Raw genomic sequence first — 19,534 nt, forward strand, 5'->3', positions numbered from 1 at the left:
GGCAAATGAAGGTCCCGAAAGCTTGACTCCATCCACATCATTAAGGTCAACTCTACTTTGAGGAGGAAGCTCTTCCCCAGTTGTCTTGAGTGCCATCCAACCTGAGGGGGCTCATCTTCTGGCACTATATCAGACAATGTTCTGCTGCTATTCATAAGGTTTTCACTGGCTAATTCTTTTCAGAAGTAGACTACTGGGTCCTTCTTCCTAGTCTGTCTTAGTCTGGAAGCTCAGATGAAACGTGTTGGCCATGGGTGACCCTGCTGGTATCTGAATACCGGTGGCATACTTCCAGCATCACAGCAACAGGCAAGCCCCCACAGTACAACAAACTGACAGACACGTTGGGGATATCCTTCAATAGAAGAATGGATAAACAAATTTTGATAAATCCATAGAACAGAATATTATTAAGTGATAAAAAGAAATGAACCTTCAAGACACAAAAAGAAAACAAACAACAAATCACGTGAGGAATTGCTTCTTAGTTAAATCAAGTATATGAGACCAAATGGGCAACATCTGCCCAAAAGCAAAGATGAGAAGGCAGGAAGGCACAGGAAAACTGGATGAATGGACATGGGAAACCCAAGGTGGAAAGGGAAAGTGGGAGAGTGCTGACATATTGTGTGGATTGCAACCAATGTCACAAAACAATTAATGTATAAATTTTTTAATGAAAAGCTAATTTGTGATGTAAACTTTCACCTAAAACACAATAAAATTTTAAAAAATCTTAATTAAAAAAAAAGTCCATGTGTATAATTTAAGGCTTTGTGAAATTTAGTCCTCTTAAAGGTGAAAAGAAAAGCACCAATATAATGCAATATAAACGTGTATTAATAATGTGTCAATTACCATTATATGTGTTATTATTTATTATTGCAATTATTAAATATGCATTATTATTACAGATGATAACTTATTAAATACCTTATTTTTAAACAAATAAGAATGATTCAAAAAAAAAAAAAAAAAAACATGGAGGAACCTCAAATACATATTGCTAAGGGGAAGAAGCCAGTCCCAAAAAGTTACATGCTATATGATTCCGACTTTCAGCCATTGAAAATCCTATGGAGCACAGTTCTGCTTTGACACACATGGGGCTGCCATGAATTGGAATCAACTTGATGGCAACTATTTTTTTGTTTTGTTTTGTTTTATGACATTTGGAAGAGACAAAATTATAGAGACACTGAAAAGATAAATGGTTGCCAGAGGTTCAGGGGGAGTAAGAAAGGATGAATAGGTGGAACAGAGGGCATTTTTAGGGAGTAAACTATTTTGTATGATGCTGTAATGGTGGACATGTGACATTAAGCATTTGTCAAAGCCCATAGGACTGTACAACACAAAGAGTGAAACTAATGTAAACTATGGACTTTAGTTAATAGCAATGTATCAGTATTGATTCATCAACTGTAACAAATGTGCCAAATGAATGAAAAATGGTAATAATAGGAGAAATAATGTGCAGGGGGAGAGGGTATATTAGAATTCTCTGTACTTTATGCACAGATTTTCCATAAACCTAAAACCACTCCAAAAATAAAGTCTATTAAAAAAAAAAAACTGTATTGGAGGTGGGAAAACATCAGGATGTAATAGGAAGACTGTTTAATGGGTGGTCGAGAACCCAGGAGCCAGTCCTGCTCTGTCCACAGGAGTTTATCAGCAACTCCTGTCCCTTTTCTGGGTCTTGGTTTCCTCACTGAAGGGGTCATGCTTGGTTTTTATAATGTCCAGCATCCTGTAACCTTTTTATGAGACTGAATGTTGAGTATCCCAAAGACCCCAGAGATCCAGCAGAAAGGACAACAGCCATGCAGGGTGGGAAGCAAGGGCTATATACTTGAAGCAGTCAGTGGGGACAAACTGGAAGGGAAGATCAAAGAAAGTCTTGGAGTCTGGCAACTAAATTTCTTCTTGCAAAAAGTTCCAGTTTTTCTTTTTCTTTCTCAATTAGGGATCTACAGTTTTTGTGTTTCTTTCTTTTTATATTTTTGATATTTTAATGTACTTAAAATACACACACAAATTCACAGTCTAATTCAGATATTGAAAGACTCTGAGCAATATAGGGCAATCAGGAGATATAGAATGTACTGGTTGTTTCTGGGTCTACTTTATAGAGGAAATTTTTGCATCTGGCCCTAAAACTGGAGAAAGGAGAGCCATCTGTCCATTCAGGGATCCCAGTGGTAGGGTAAAAGCAGCGGCACTTCTAGGAACTGTAAAGGGATACGATGTAGAAAACTACAGATTGGTCCTAGAGTGATGGGACGCTCACCACTGGGTCTGATGCAGAGGCTAGACTAGCAGACGTCAGGGCAGCAGAGAAGGAAGGGAGGTGGGGACACCCAGAGACAGGTTTCCTAGGCTGGGGGACTGGTTCAGGAAAACGCATTGCAGTGCGTCAGGTGCGAAGAGCTAGGATGCTAACCAAAAGGTCGGCAGTTCCAATCCACCAGCAGCTCCTTGGAAACCCTATGTGGCAGTTGTACTCTGTCCTGTAGGATCACCATGAGTCAGAATCGACTCAGCAGCAATGGGTTTGGTTTCTGGTCTTTTAGGGCAGGTCCTGGGACAGCCAATAAGTACAAAAAAGAAAAAGAAAAAAAAAAAACACACACAAAGTAGGGCTGTCTTAGTTATCTAGAGCTGCTATAACACAAATACCACAGGTGGGTGGCTTTAAAGAACAGACATTTATCTTCTCACAGTTCTGGGGGCTAGAAGTCCAAACTAGGGTCTGGGCCATGTCCGTTCCTTCTTTGTCAATAGCCCTGGGTGTTCTTTGGTTCCTTGGATTGTAGACAATCCCCACGTGTCATCTGTCTCCCCCTGTATGTGCTTTTTGTGTCTGTGTCTATGCTGCTCCTTATATAACTCAGAAATAATTAGGTTTAGAATCCACCCTATCCTGGTAGGACCTCAACTGATTGATTGCTTACATCACATTAGATTGCATTATGGAAGATGATTTCATTACATTAGATTACATTACATTGCTTCCATAGGTTTGCTGGCCAGGATTTCAATACATATTTTAGGATATCACAATTGAATCCATAACAAGGGTATTGGGGTTATCCCAAATGGGAGGTCATGAAGGGCAGGGGTTATACCCTACATATCAGGGAGCATGGGGCTGTGGGTTCAAGGAGTATGACCTAATCTCAGGATAGGAGGACTGGTGTGGTGGGTTCAGATCCCCCAACCAGGTCCAGAGAACTAGGTGGGCCAACCCATCAGGCTACTGAGGCAAATCCTGGCAAGGTCTGAGTCCTATAGAGAGGACCAGCAGGTTGAGGGGCAAGGAAAACGGGAGCTAAGCTTCTGAAGAAGCACATGTGTGCTGGACGTTGTAAGGGCACAGAGGAGACCTGGGCTATAGGGGATGTTAATTTCTAGATTGGGACTGTGACCTGGTCCTGAGGCCCAGCAGAGGCACAGTGCAAACTGTTGCTTTTTCTCCCAGGGCTGGCTGGGACCTAGCTTATATCCTGCAAAAAGAAGCTGGAGCCAGATGAGTAGCAAAGGCCTGCAGGGAAATGCAGGGAAAAATCAGTAAGTGAGAGAGACTTTCTTTCCTATCCATGTGCCAAGACTTAATTCCAAGGACTTGTGTGGCCTCAGAGACTCGGGTAGGTCAGGAAATGAAGCATGCTTGAGCAGTAAGTCTGACTTCTAACGAGGTGTGCATGCATGAGGAAAGCATGGGTCATTGCTTCCACCCAAACACCACTCACCTGCACTCTCCCACCCTATCAAGGTGGGCTGGGCCTCTCTGGTGGGTGGTGGGGTGCCTTCAAGAAATTGTTACCACCTTCCTCACTCCAATTACTTCCTTAGTGGTGGGAAGGAATATTATTTTTACTGTACCAAGAAGAAAAGCCAGATCAGAGAGATCATATCCATTGCACTGGGCTGAGAATTTAACAGAGGGAAGGAATCTGTCTTCATGTCTTCCAAACACTGGACCCTACTTAAAAGAACCGGTAATACTTGCATAGAAGCAGATATTGATCTGGCTCTGTTACAGGATTGGCATTTGTGCTGGTCAGGAAAGGAAGGGGAATGGCTCCTTTGGGCCACAAATAGCCTTGCTTAATGTGCACAAAAATCTCTTGACCATAAGGGCGTGCATCTGTACACTGTCTCCATCTGCCACCCAACACAGCTAGCCAAACTGAATTAGCACAGTGAGTTCCTGGGGGCAGCCAGGGGCAACACCTGGAGCTTCTTGGTCATGGGGAATTCCTCGACATCCCTAAGTTTTGTCTGAAAAGACTGGATGTACCCAGTTCAGACTGCTCACCTCTTCTCTGACCCCATTCTCAGCTAAGGAGCTACTTTATTACCAGGTTGTCTTTGGCTGCCTGAATTAATGTGTCTGTGCTGAGACCACACTGTTTTATTTTTAAAAATAAAAAATTTATTTTTAACATTTTTTTTTTTTGTTAGAGCAGTTTTAGGTTCACAAAAAAAATGTGCAGAAAGTTTGGAGAGTTTCCGTATATGCCCTCTCACCCCTACACTCTGTTTCTCCTATTATTAACATCTTCCATTAGACCCCACTGTTTTCTTGCTCATTTGTTCCCCCTCTCCTATCCTCTAGGACACTCTGTACTCATCAGAAGAGCTCTTCAGAAGAGCTGTCTTTCTCTGTATGTCACTAACCCACACCTCTTGCCCTAACATGGCCCAGATATGTAGCCACTGCCTGTTACTATTTAATGAAGTATACTGATACCCACCAGCCACCCTGCCTCTCCTCAAATGAGACAAAGGGATTGAGATGCAGTTCCTGATGATTAATAATAATACATCCACCCAGGAGACAGGCCCAGCTCTGTGATTCTCTGCTCCCCTTCCCCACATGTTGATGAACGAACAAAACCTATTGCCGTCGAGTGAATTCAAAGCTATTGGAGCTAGCTTTGAAAAGGATCTTATAAGGCAGTGAATATTAAAATTTTAAAGTGTATAAAAATCACCAGGGGATCTTGTTAAAGTGAGATGCTGATGCACAGGGTCTAGGGTGGGGCCTAAATTCCATGATGATGCTGATGCTACTGGTCCACGGACCACACTTTGAGTAGCAAGGGCATAGGGAACATACAGCTTTCAGCTTCAAGTCCATGTGTATATATGTATGAGCTTGCTCTGGCATGGTTAAAAGGGAACATTGTAAAAAAAAGATCTGTTTCTGAGTTGGACTGCTCTGAATATCTCTAAATTCTCCGCATGTCTTCAAGCTGCAAGCTGCTATTATTTTGATAATGTTAATTAAAAAAAAAAAAAAAGTTGCCATAGACTCCGACTCATGGCAACCCCATGAGTGTCAGGGTAGAATTGTTCCTCGTAGAGTTTCCAATTGACTGTGATCTTTTGGAAGTAGATTTCCAGACCTGTCTTCCAAGGTGCCTCTGAAACTTCCAATCTTTCAGGTAGCAGCTGAGCACGTTAACAGTTTGCACTACCCAGGGACTCCAACCTAGTTAAAAAAAGAAGTACTGCACCCACACTGACTCCAAAATATTCTTAATAGAGAGAAATAGAAACACCTGAGGGAGGGGGAGTTAAATTTGGGCCACTGGGTAAATCCCTAAGGAGCCCTGGTGGCACAGTGATTAAACATTTGGCTACTAACTGAAAGGTCAGCGGTTCGAAACCACCAGCGGCTCCTTGGGAGAAAGACGTGGCAGTCTGCTTCCGTAAAGATTACAGGCTTGGAAACTCTATGAGGCAGTTCTACTCTGTCCTATAGGGTCACTATGAGTCAGAATTGACTCAATGGCAGTGGATTTGGTTTGGGTTTGGATAAATCCCCAGTGATTCAAGGCTGCAGGTGAAAGCACTGATCTGTAGATGTGGAAATGGAGCCTAAATGAAGACAGGTAGCTGTTATCACCTGACAGCTCCAGGGAGCCCACTGACACTGGCCCTGCTTTGTGCTGTGTGTGGCTGAGGTTCTCAGCTTACCAGCAGGGAGGGCTGACCGTGAGGGTGGCCACCTGTATTTTGTTGAGAGCAGGTTTGGAGGACAATCTTCAACGTAATTTGACAGAAGAAAAAAGATTGTGTGGAGTCAGGTGCTTTTTATTTTCTTCTCCAGTTTTGCTTCATTAATGGAATCACTCGGAAGGATTTTCTTTTACTGCTCCTCTAGCTTTTGTAGGCCGTCGACATCCTGCTCTGTTTTTCATGGACTAAATACTTACGTAACACATGATGAGGTGGCTGGGGAGATCTTACTGAGGGGACACACCTTGACCAAAGGAAGTTACTTGTTTTGTTGTTTCATTCCAAATATTCAGCAACCCCCGCTCCATTTTGGGAAGCCAACCTCACTTTTAAATGGCCTACCTTCTCCCCAAACACCTCGAAGTCCCGAGTCATCTCAATTCTCAGAGGCTGTCAAATCTCACCACCCCTGAACCAATGTCAGATGTCCCAGCATAGATGGAGAATGCACAAAAGCCTGTGGTGCGGGGATGTCTATGGAGATTCCTCCCTCTGAGCTGTTCGTCAGATTCAGGGTTATCCAGCACAGCACAGACTGCTCTGGAGCTGATTATAAGCTATCTGGTGCCATCTCCTGGAATACTGTAATCATGGCTAAAGGGCAGATTTCCCACAGGAGTCCCAGAAAAGAAGTAAGAGAATACTTTACCAGTTAATGGGAATTCTCCCCAACCCCAACCACACAAAGAATTCCTATTTGCATTAAAAAGGTTAAAGGTCCATTATGCGGTTTGTTTAGTGTGGTGGGAAGGATACAAGATTAGGAACTAGCTCGAATCTAGCTTCAACCACCTTGGCTATGTGTCCTAGGACAAGTTTCTCACCCTGTAAACCCTATTTTCCTCAGTTGTAAAAGGAGGTGACCAACTGCCTTGAAAAGTCCCTGGGGGGTACAAACAGTTAATGCGCTTGGCTACTAATCAAAAGGTCGGAGGTTCAAGTCCACACAGAGACACTACGGAAGAAGTTCTGGCAATCTACTTCAAAAAAATCAGCCACTGAAGACCCCTATGGAGCGCAGTTCTACTCTGACACACATGGGGTCAACATGAGTTGGAGTCAACTCGATGGCAACCGTTTTTTTAACTGCCTCAGGGGATTATTATCTGGATTAAATGGGTGTAGAGCCCTGAGTAGACCCCCCAAAAAATGTAAATTTTTTCTATGACTCTGTCATTCATGATTTCATTAAATTCCATCATAAATCTGATTATCAGATGCCTGACTCATCTAAAAAGTAGAAAGTGTGATCACTGTACATGTAGGTCAACTTCTTTTTCCACCTTAAAATTGTGTCTTTACAAGGTAAAGGAGTTTCCTTCTACCTACATTCCAACCCCAATCTATGGCTGTAATAAAGAAAGATGATAGCTCAATGGTTACCAGAGTGATCTATCCTATTTTGCATTTGTCCAGAGGGTAGGAAGTAAGAAATGCTCTCTGGACATTTTCCATTCTAGCCTGGCACTCTAGGAATGAGAATGCCATACCAACCAGTGGCAAAGAACCCTTAGTTGTCCTGGAGCCGTTTACTCAGATGCTCAGAGATTAAGAGCTGCCCTCTTTAAGTGGTGGGAACTGTTGGTCTATAAAAGTTTGAGCTCTCAGACAAGGTATAATAAGAGTAGAAAAACTTCCAGGCAGCAGAAGACCTTGTTTCCGGTTTCTGCCACTACCTGGCTGTCTGATTCGGCCTCTGAGCCTCCAGGTGTTCCTCAATCTACACCACGTAGGCAGCTATTGACTCTGCCCCTGCTCCAAGAATTCCTGGAGTGAAGAGCTAAGCCAGAGACACTAAACAAAAGTTCAGAGATGCTCACACCAGGCTCACGTGTCTCTCTACATGCAACAGTAAACATCTTGCTCCCCAAAACCATAACTAATTTTCCCAGCTTTCTTGGCATCTAGGGAGGAGCAGTGAGAAATAACCAGAAGTTGTTGTTAGGTGCTGTCGAGTCATTTCCAACTCACAGCAACCCCACATACAAGAAAAACGAAACACTGTCTGATCGTGCGCCATCCTCACAATACTTGCTATATTTTAGCCCATTGTTGCAGCCACTGCGTCAACCCATCTCATTGAGGATCTTCCTCTTTTTCACTGACCCTCTACTTTACTAAGCATGATGTCCTTCTCCAGAGACTGGTTCTTCCCGATAACATGTCCAAAGTATGTGAGACGAAGTCTCACCATCCTCACTTCTAAGAAGCATTCTGGCTGTACTTCTTCCAAGACAGATTTGTTTGTTCTCCTGGCACTCCATGGTATATTCAATATTCTTCGCTAACACCATAATTCAAAGGCATCAATTCTTCTTTGGTCTTCCTCATTCATTCTGCAGCTTTTGCATGCATATGAGGCAATCAAAAATACCATGGCTTGGGTCAGGTGCACCTTAGTCCTCAAAATTACACTTTTGCTTTTTAACATTTGAAAGAGTTCTTTTGCAGTAAATTTGCCCAATGCAACACGTCGTTTGATTTCTTGACTGTTGCTTCCATGGGTGTTGATTGTGGCTCCAAGTAAAATGAAATCCTTGACAACTTCAGTCTTTTCTCACTTTATCATGATTTTGCTTATTGGTCCAGTTGTGAGGATTTTGGTTTCTTTATGTTGAGGTGTAATCCATACTAAAGGCTGTGGTCTTTGATCTTCATCAGTAAGTGCTTCAAGTCCTCTTCACTTTCAGCAAGCAAGGTTGTGTCATCTGCATATCGCAGGTTGTTAATGAGTCTTCCTCCACCTTGATACCCCATTCTTCTTCATATAGTCCAGCTTCTTGGATTATTTGCTGAGCATAAAGGCTGAATAAATATGGTGAAAAGATACAACCCTGACACACGCTTTTCCTGATTTTAAACCATGTAGTATCGCTTTGCTCTTTTTGAACAACTGCCCCTTGGTCTATGTACAGGTACCGCATGAGCACAATTAAGTGTTCTGGAATTCTCATTATTCGCAGTGTTATCCATAATTTGTTATGATCCACACAGTTGAATGCCTTTGCATAGTCAATAAAACACAGGTAAACATCTTTCTTGTATTCTCAGCTTTCAACCAAGATCTATCTGACATCAGCAGTGATGACCCTCATTCCATAACCTCTTCTGAGTTCTGCTTGAATTTCTGGCAGTTCTCTGTCAGTGTACTGCTGCAACCATTTTTGAATTACCTATAGCAAAATTTTATGTGTGTAATATTAATGATGTTGTTTGATAATTTATGCATTCTGTTGGATCACCTGTCACTATTCTGGTATGATCTAATAAACGTAAGAAAGAGAACCCTATTTCCAAGCAGAATTGCATCTATAGGTATAGGGGTTAGAATTCTGACACTTATTTGAGGGGGATTGGAGCCCTGATGTTACAGTGGTTACCTGTTCTGCTACTAACCAAAAGGTCGGCACTTCGAATCCACCTTGGAAATCCTATGGGGCAGCTCTACCCTGTCCTGTTGTAGTTGTTGTTAGGTACCATCGAGTCAGTTTTGACTCATAGCGACCCCATGCACAAGAGAATGAACTGTCCTGTGCCATCCTCACAATCGTTGCTATGCTTGAGCCAGTTGTTGTAGCCATTCATCTCATTGAGGGCCTTCCTCTTTCTTGCTGACCCTCTACTTTACCAAGCATGATGTCCTTCTCCAGGGATTGGTGCCTCCCGATAACTTGTCCAAACTATGTAAGACAAAGTCCCATCATCCTTGCTTCTAAGGAGTATTCTGGCTGTACTTCTTCCAAGAAGTGTCTCTATGAGTTGGAATCTACCTGACAGCGATGGTTGTTTTGGTTTGGTATTTTGTGGGGGGACACAATTCAATCCATAACAGTGGCTGATTAGAGGACATAGTGCTCCTGACTGCCCAGAGACACCACTCCCAGCCTTTGAGCAGTCTTCGGTTTCAGGCCAGCAAGGCCGAGTGTTAGCACTTTGTTGTTGTTGTTAGGTGCCGTGGAATCAGTTCTGACTCATAGCAACCCTACAGGACAGAGTAGAAATGCCCCCATGGGGTTTCCAAGGAGTGGCTGGTGGATTCTAACGGCCAGCCTTTTAGTTAGCGGCCAAGCTCTTAACCACTACACCACCAGGGTTAGCACTTTGCTCAGGATTAATTCTTTTCAAACGAGTGCCGATAATAAGCTGAGACTGCTAAGAGAAGACTAGAACAGGCCCTGGGCCTTGCTATGGGAGTTCTTTCAATCTCCAAGGCAGAAGTCATCTAGAAGAGCTGCCTCTGAAATAGAAGAAGACTGGCTCCAGAAACAAGGCATAATGTAGTGCAGTGGTCTCCAGTATGGTACCCAGACCAGCAGCAGTAGCATCAGCTGGGAATTTATAAGAAATGCAAATTCTCAGGTTCCACCCCATAATAACTGAATGAGAAAATCTGTCAGTTTTTAACCCATGAAGTAATTTTGTCTTATAAATTCTATTTCTCTTTCCCAAAGATGGCTGGAGACTTGGGCCTACTGGGATTGATTTTCTCATACTTGTGCGGGCCTACCCTTCATGCCTCCCTCCCCAAAACCAGCCTGGGCCACCTCCTGAGAACCACGGATTCCCAGTGTCTTGAAGGAAGCCATCACACACACGATAGAAGAAGCTGAGAGAAAGCAGAGGCAGAACTGTTGGGTGTGCTGGATTGTTTGTTTGGGGAGAGGATGGAAGGAGGTGAGTTGGCACCAGATCTTGAAAGGAGAGGAAGAAAGAAGGAGCACCCTGGGGTAAACTAGAAAGCAACTTGAGAGTGGTGCCAGGAGAGCACTCCTTTGTCCTGGGCAGGCCCGAGGCCCCAGAGAAAGAGAAGGAGACAGGAAATACAGGAACCTGCACAGGGCAGTAGTTAGACAGGACATGTCAATTTAGCACACTGTTCATTAAGCATCTACTGTATGCCAGGCACTATGGAGGCAAAAGGGCAATATTGACAAGTGGTGGGAATGTGAGCTCCACAGCCAGACTGCCTGGGTTTGGACTCCCACTTGGAGATGATGCTCAGCCAGCAGCACTTGTAGGACCAGGCCAGCTGATGTTTACAATTAGCATCTGTTCTGACTGGTGACGGCCTTGCTTCTGATTGGCCAGTGCCTGGGTCATCCAAGTTATTAAAATTTTGCTGAGAGCTTTTTGGCAATGAGCTTCTTTAAGAGTGATAGAAAAACTTGGAAATGGGTAGTGGTGATGGGTGCGCAACATGAGGAACATAATGTCACCAAATTGTACAAACAAAAGATGTTGAAACACCAAATATTTAGTTATATATGTATTAACCACAATAAAGTTTTTTAATATCACCCCTGTTGTCACTAAATGAACTTGAACAACTATGAAACCCCTCCACAGCTCCATTTCCCCATCAATAAAACAGGAACTGTACTCTCACTACATCACGGGCTGTGAGGATTAAATGAATTAACACGAGGAATGTGCTTAGAACAGTGCTTGGGAGGTAATAAGGTCTCAGTAACAATTCACTGTAATAATTCCTCTCTCCCAAGGCATGAACATTGCCTGAGAAAAGGCCAGCTTCTCAGAGTTAAGATATCAAGACCTGAGTTGCTGGTCTGAGATGCTAAAGGCAGAAGACTGAGTCCCCTGTGTGCTTAATCCCAGGGCTTGACAACAGCCATCAGCTAGTGGTCTTCACCTCAGAGCTGTGGAAGGCAGTGGGTGGTGAAAGCCTAGTGGGCAAGGATGATGGCACCATTGCCCGTCTCTCACCAGAATGGGACCCAGTGCACACACAGACAAGCTTGCTGTCCTCCGTGACATGCAGATGTTCTGCCCTAAGTGTTGGAACAGGCCCTTGGAGCCCATTCAAACATGGAGGAATATTTAGATCCAACCAAAACCACTCCAGATTGTTGGCTTTCATTATAGATAAACAGGATAAGCAAACTTGGCCCGAATGAGAACTGGTAATAATTAATCTCTTTTCCCATCTTTCTAATTCTTGAAGGCCAAATTCTTGAAGGCCAAATGTCTCATGTGGAACATCTAAAGAATTCCTGGAGTGTCTGTGTATTTAGTTAATAACAAAAAATCTTTACATTATGCAGACCATTCACCTATCTGTGATGCTCAAACTACAACTGAGAGGAAAGTAGGACAAGTAACCTTAACCTCTGACTACACAGTCAGACACTGAGGCCCAGTGAGTGTCATGGATATTTCTGTTGGAAAAAGGGTCATGAAACTGTCACTCTAGAAATGTACAACTCCTCTATTCACTGACCAACTGGAGATCTCTTTCAGCGTATTATTCCCCCATATTCGCAACCCATCACAGATTTCCTTGAAGACACCCACATGCACACATACCCACACACACATCAACAAAACCACCATTTGGCTCCATGTGAGGAGCAGAATGGCTCATCACAGCAAAAACTGGAGACTCCTCATCATTCAATCACCACCACCATCTTCCTTCAGCACAAACAACTGTAAGTTGGTTCTACACACGTTCTCATACCTTCCAGACACAAAAAAGAGAGTTGGATACATATCTTCTGCATCCTAAAGTGGGTAGCTTGGGATGGGGTAGATTTATTTTTTTTTTTTTTTAATATTTAAGAGTACCATATACATCTCGGAGTCCTGGTGGCACACTGGTTAAGAGCTCGGCTGCTAACCAAAAATGTCGGCAGTTCGAATCCACCTATGAAGCAGTTCTATTCTGTCCTGTAGAGTTGCTATGAGTCAGAATCAACTTGATGGCAATGGGTTTGGTTTTTTTTTTTTAATATATTCATCTCTGTATAGAGACTGTCAGTTTCATATACAAACAGAATATTATGGAAGTATTAAAATGAGGAAGAAACTGATGTGGTGATTTGCAACTTTTCAAGCAGACTTGGGCAAGAAGACATCACTTGCAATTACAGGGAAAGAGAACTGTGTTAAATATCCTGAATCATGCAGTAGGTACAAATGTGCAAATATATTCAAACTACCAAAATAAGCTCCATAATCTTACCTAAATGAAAAAGTTTTAAAAACCTTCTTTTCCATTCTGAGAAATGATTAAATCAGCTGAGAGGCACCAAAATACTTTTATCCTTTAACACTCTTCTATATTTAGGCCCAATAGACACTTGCACAGTTTTGTTACTCAATTAGACAATGATCTTGTGTGAGGTGCCCAACATGCTTATCTTTTTTTTTTTTTTTTTAATCTGAGAGAAATTTTATTCTGATTTACTGAAACTTAAAATATTCCATTAAAATGCCCAGGAAAATCCAGGTACCAGGAATATATAATGTGTCCATTCCTTCCAGAGTTTCCAGATATATTTTAAAAGTATATATGCTATGCCACTTAAATAACTTTTATCCTGAGAACTCAAATAAGTGAGAACTCAAGTATAGAAATCAACGCTGTAGTGCTAAGGTAACATTGCAACCTTCCCCCTACATGACTGCGTGGGTTTTTAAGGTTAAGTGTCAATATTACTGTGAGGTCTCATCACTTGATGAATCAATCCCACTTGAACTTTGGACCAAAAGCAGCATATTACACAGGTACCAGAAGAAAATATCTTCATTGTGTCTGTGTGTGTGTTGTTGCTGGGCGTAAGCCAGGGAAAGGCTGACTGATCACATTTATAGGTGAACATTAGACCTCTGCCATAATCTTCATATTTAAAGTCTTCATGGAAATTTGCTCTGTAATTTCTTGTGTTTGAGTCTCATTCAGATATAGCTTTAGCTTCCTGCTCCGAAGGCCAAATATCTTGGCTGCTTCGTATAGAAGACCTTGGTAGGTGAGTCCATTCTGCCCAACTGGGTTTTTGAGCAGAAGAGTCCCCACTGTTCCCATTAAACATCCTTGTGGTTCTGTGTTCAAGAGCTGTAGGTTGATATACTGACAGAGAAGAGTACTGGAATAGCTGATCAAAGAGGGGGCTGATCCTGCAGTCACACAAAGTGTTTTTCCACTAAGTCTCAGAAGGTCAGTTCGATTTTTTATTTCTGTTTCACCATGGAAGACAAGCAGCTCTGAATTTTTAACCCTAAAAATGCTAGTAACAACATTCTTCAGCTTTAAAAGGTCCAATCTATTATCACCTTTTGGATCTTCTAGAAGCAAAACTCCATCTTGCTCACTGCCATTTGCACAAATGCTAACATTGACATATGCACAAGCAGGACCAGGCAGGGATGATCCTTTGGGAAGCATAATTTCCAGTTCAGACCCATTTAACTGTGTTTTTTCTTGAATAAGGATTGTATCTGATGTAGGAACTGGATATGGTTTCAAAGGAGCCTTTCGGTGGCAAATATAAAATCTGTGTGGCTTTCAATAACATTATTCAGATGCCTTCCTTCTGATTTTACTTTATAATAAACTGTTATTTCGTCAATTGGAACCAGACTGCACTTCTTACGAAGTTTCTGGATGCAGTTGATGACTCCAGTCCTTCATCCACTGTTGACTGGTCAGGGGTGACATCTAAGAGAACCAAAGCTTGAGCTTCCAAGTATGCTTCAAATTGTGCAGTCCCCCTTGTAGCCTGATTAAAGGTGTACGTGAGGCAGATGTCTTATTTCTGCAATTCATGGCCTTCCACAATCATGGTCCTGTTCTTTTGGAACCGTTCCAGCTCTTCATCTCTCAATTGCTTGATGGAGGTCATCACTGCTTTAAAGGCTCCTTTCAGTTGCTTCCCAAGCACCATGTGATCAGGTTCGGCCCTTAGCCAAATGCCATATTTATTTTTTATCTGTAGACAGTGTAACTCTGCTAACATTCAATTTCTCAGTGACATACTTCTCTAAAGGCTTAATATCTTTAGGAGCTTCCAGGTCTTGGTGGATAATCACAATTTCTTTCAAAGGATACTTTGTTGGAATAGTTTTGCAGTCTCGAATTACGCACCCTAGTTCAATCACAGACTGCATTCTGGATACTTCACTTTCAGTTTTCTTGTCCAACAATTCCTCTCGAACATGAGGTAGCGTGAGGTAGTGAATACTGGCTGTGTCCTTGTCCTGGACAGAAATAGGATGGATCAGCATCTTTAGATTCTGGTACATTAATTCTGTGAGAAAAGGTGTATAAGGGCCATAAGTCTGCACAAAGAAAGCAGAACACTAAATAAGGTTCCAAGGCCATAACATAATCCTCCATCCCATTTTCACCCTTTAACCTTCTGCAATTCATTCTGACATATCAATTGGTCAAAATATCCACAAACTTGACCAGATGAGGCACCACACTAAAAAGCCTATAAGCTGCTGTTTCTGTCTCAAAGAACCCAATGAACGACTGCGCACAGGACAGGACCCAGCAGTCAGTGACGCTGGTGCTGGCTTTAGCCATGTTCTCATTGTAGGGGAATTCTATCTCTTCCTTCTTCTGGAGCCACAGGACCTTTTGGATGAAGAAGTGGAATGCATTGTACCAAAGGAGCAGTACGTCCTTCAGCACTTCGCTCACTCCCTGCTCCTTAAAGCGAAGGTTTTCTGCCCTCACCATAGGGGAGTTAATCAGATATAATCTGAGGGCATCAGTACCATATTTATGGATGACTAAAACTGGATCTGGATAATTCTTTCTTCGTTTGCTCATTTTTTGGCTGTCACTAGCTAGGACGAGCCCGTTCACAATCACAATCTTGAAAGCTATTATTTAAAGTAAGCTGTGGCCAGCACCAAACAAAAAACAAAAAACAAATCCATTGCCGTCAAGTCAGTTCCGACTCATAGTGACCCTACAGGACAGAGTAGAACTGCCCCATAAGGTTTCTAAGGAGTGGCTGGTGGATTTAAACTGCCAACCTTTTGGTTAGCAAGCATAGCTTTTAACCACTGTGCCACCAGGGCTTCATGGCCAGTACTAGCGAGATGTAAAACCATCCTCTGGTTTGGTCAATGCTTTTGTCAATGAAGTCTGCAGGAGAAGCACCATGAAACTCCTTCTTGTTTTCAAATGGATAACAGACTTGCACATAAGGCATGCTGCCACTCTCAAACCAGCAATCAAACACTTTAGAGAGATTCCATGTAACAATCCCTTCCCGCAGCATGAAAGAATAGTAGATGGTCAATGCTCTCTCTATGGAGATCTGAGATCTTTGCTCCTGAGTTCTTCAAGTTGTGCCACTGACCCAATACATATACCTCTTGGAAGTCATCACTGACCCACAGTGGAATAGGGGTGCCCCAATATCTATTTCTGGAAATTGCCCCATTACATGCATCTCTCAGCCAATTTCCAAATTTCTTCTCTCTCACAAACCCGGAGACCTGGTAACATAAGTCATTGTTGCTCAGTAATCTGTCCACCACGTGCTCCACTCACAAACCAGCTGGGCACAGCCTTGTAAATCAGAGGCATGTCTGACCTCCAGCAGAAAGCATAGCTATGAGTGAAGGTGCTGGCAACAAAAAGCCAGCCTTTTTCCTTCAGGGTCCTGATGACATTTTTGTCAGCATCCTTCACATACTGTTCCATGAAATCTGTCACTTCTGCTGTGAAACAGCCTGATGCATCAACAGCGCAAACAGGGAGTGAGTCTTTCTGAATAATCGTGAAATCCATACAGACCCTATAGTCATCAGCACCAAAGTAAGGAGCCTAGTGTACAACTCCAGTGCCTTCCTCCTCTCTCACATAGTTGTCAACAAGCACAGTAAAAGCACCACTCTCTTTACACTTCACAAAGTAGTCAAATAGTGGTCTGTACTTCTTGCCTTTGAGATAGGCACCAGGAAATCTTTCAAGGATGTCATAGTCATTCTCCACTTTATAGAGGGCTGATAATCTAACTTCCATTAAAATTAGTAATTTTCCTTTGATAATATATTTAATCTTCACATTGCATACCAGGAATAACACAGAGGACAAGGTTACTAGGTAGAGTCCACAGAGTGGTTGTCCAAGCAACTAAAGATATATTTTCATCTTCATCCAAATGTAAAGCTACAAACATTGAAGGATCTTGAGTATCCTTGTAATTTTGGTGAGATTCAAAGTTGGAAAGTAGAGTATTATATGCTGTGGAGAAGGGCATAATTTTCACACCTCTATAAACAAGGCCTTTGTCATAGAGTTGTTTGAAAACCTACCAGACAGATTCCATGAATTGTGGGTACATAGTTCTGTAGTCATTGTCAAAGTCAATCCACCAGCCACATCTGGTTACAGGAGACCTCCACTCACTAGAATATCTCATCACAATTGCTCGGCACTGATTGTTATACTTGCAAACGCCATCTTGGCCACATGTCTTATCAATTTCATATTCCACAGGTAAGCCTTAACAACCCCATCCAAATCTTCTGTCAACACAAAATCCACTCTGATGAGCATATCTTGTAACTATGTCTTTAATTGTCCCTGCAAGTATATGTCATAGTGAGGCAGTCCAGTTACAAAATGAGGCCCATCATAGAAGGAAAATCTCGGTCTATGTTTTGGCTGCTTTAAGCATTCTTGAAAACAATTAAATTCTGACCAAAATTGCAAGATTTTCTCCTCTTCAGCAGGAAAACTGATATTTTCTGGAACTTGCTGAATCGTTTTATTGCTGAGGAGTTAGGCAAGCAGGGGCAGGTCGGGCAGAAACGCGTGAGCTCCACGGGCTAGAGTGCCTCTGGAGGGAGCCTGGGTCCATCCAGAGATAACATGCTTATCTTGATGTCAGTGCTTCTCCATCAGAGGAGTGGGGAGGACTCAGACAGTGCGACAACACAGTGCCTCCCCATGAGCTGTGGAATCAAGCACCCCAGCTGCAGCACAGGATGATGTCCTGAGAACAAGGAATATGTCCAAGACCATCGATTCTTCCTTCTACATACTTCTAATTCCTTTTTGGTATCCTGATATTGCCCTAAATTCTAATCCAGGCTCTCTATCATCCATCCTTTTATACTATCTGGACCAGACTTCAGTTTTTTGTATTCTGCTCCTTTGAGTGAACGTTGTCCAGATTAACTTTCCTAAACTCCCAGAAAAGCAATGAACAAAGCATTGGTAGCAGCTAAGCTTCTCAGCCATAGTCAAATCATCTGCACACTGGCCCTGCTGCCCCTCAGCCACCAACCATTGGTCCCTAGCAGAATCTTCCACCGTAGCCGGAAGAGCTTCCCCACTCCTCCACACCGTTCCAAGTTCTTCAAAATCTAATGCAAATTCCATGAGTTCCATAATGTCTTCCTTGATTCTTTTGGAGTTCTCCTTTCCCAAATTTAAATAACAATAGAATTTTCTAAGGCCCTACACTGCCACCATTTGGAGAGAAAAAAATGGTGCAAGAGAGTAAACCCAACCTACAGAGAAGCTAAGATAGGAGGCATGCTTTACATATAAGTAAAAGAATCTTTAAATCCTTTCTGAAATAAGGCAAGAGATAAATCAAGTTTTACATAACCCTCCAACAAGAATGGCTTAAAATATTTCTTTAAAAAGACAAAACCAATGTTGGCAAGAATATAAAGCAACTGGAACTCTCATATACTATTAGTAGGAGGGTAGATTAGTCAATATCTTTGGAAAACCATCAGTATCTACAAAGGTGAACGTAAGCTTACTCTCTGAACCAGCAATTCCCACAAACAAGTACACATAAGCGCCAGGAGAGAATTAGTATATTCAGAGCCATACTAATTATAATAGCTAAATACAGGAGACAACCTAAACGTTCATCAACTGTAGAATGAATACATAAATTGGATGAATAAATATAATACAGCAATGCAAATGAATAAACTCAACTACATACAACAACGTGGATAAATCTTACAAAGATAAAATTGAGTAAAAGAAGCCAATCACAAAGAAGTGGGATAGTGGTTTAAAAGGAGCACAAAGGGGTTTCTGGGCTTCTAGTATGTTCTGTTAACTGATCTGGAGGCTGGTTACATGGGTGTGTTTATTCTGTGAAAAATCCATCCAGCTATACACTTCTGGTAAGTGAAATTTCTCTTAGGCATGTTATGCTTAAATAAAATTTAAGTTGTGTGTGTGTGTGTTTCTGTTACTCCCAGTTAGAGTACAGGCATAGAAGAAAATGATCCAAAGGTGATAAATAATATCCTTAAACACAGACAGGGATGGCTCTATGGGCATGCAAGCTGTGCAGTCACACAGGGCCCCACACTTATAAAGACCCCACACAAATTTAATCTGCTGCCATCATTTTAAAATACTTAATATTTTTAGAATAAGGGGTCCCACATTTTGATTTTGCACTGGACCCTCGAAATTATGTAACTGATCCTGAGCACAGGTTTATTGCCATTCCCTAGTATCCAAAATCCAAAATTCCCCTAATAGATCTGAGAAGTCACTGTTTTAAGTGAGTAGACTTTGAACCTCTAAACACTTTTGGATGTCTTTTCCAGAGAAGCCAGTTGATTTCAAGCCCATAGTAAGTTAAGCCTCGGAAGATATGCCTGGTGATATGTTTCTGAAAGTCACAGTCTTGAAAACCCTATGGAGCAGTTCTACTCTGCACACGTGGGGTCGCTATGAGTTGGAATTGACTCAACA

The 19,534-nt window shown here is 42.2% G+C and overlaps 1 pseudogene; it reads right to left on the reverse strand.

The window, feature by feature from the left end:
• Positions 1-13,654: 13,654 nt before the first annotated feature.
• On the reverse strand, positions 13,655-17,420 carry LOC101353807 (isoleucine--tRNA ligase, cytoplasmic pseudogene; annotated as a pseudogene).
• Positions 17,421-19,534: the final 2,114 nt, after the last annotated feature.

Source organism: Trichechus manatus, unplaced genomic scaffold, assembly GCF_000243295.1.
Source record: "Trichechus manatus latirostris isolate Lorelei unplaced genomic scaffold, TriManLat1.0 scaffold00033, whole genome shotgun sequence".
NCBI lineage: Eukaryota > Metazoa > Chordata > Mammalia > Sirenia > Trichechidae > Trichechus > Trichechus manatus.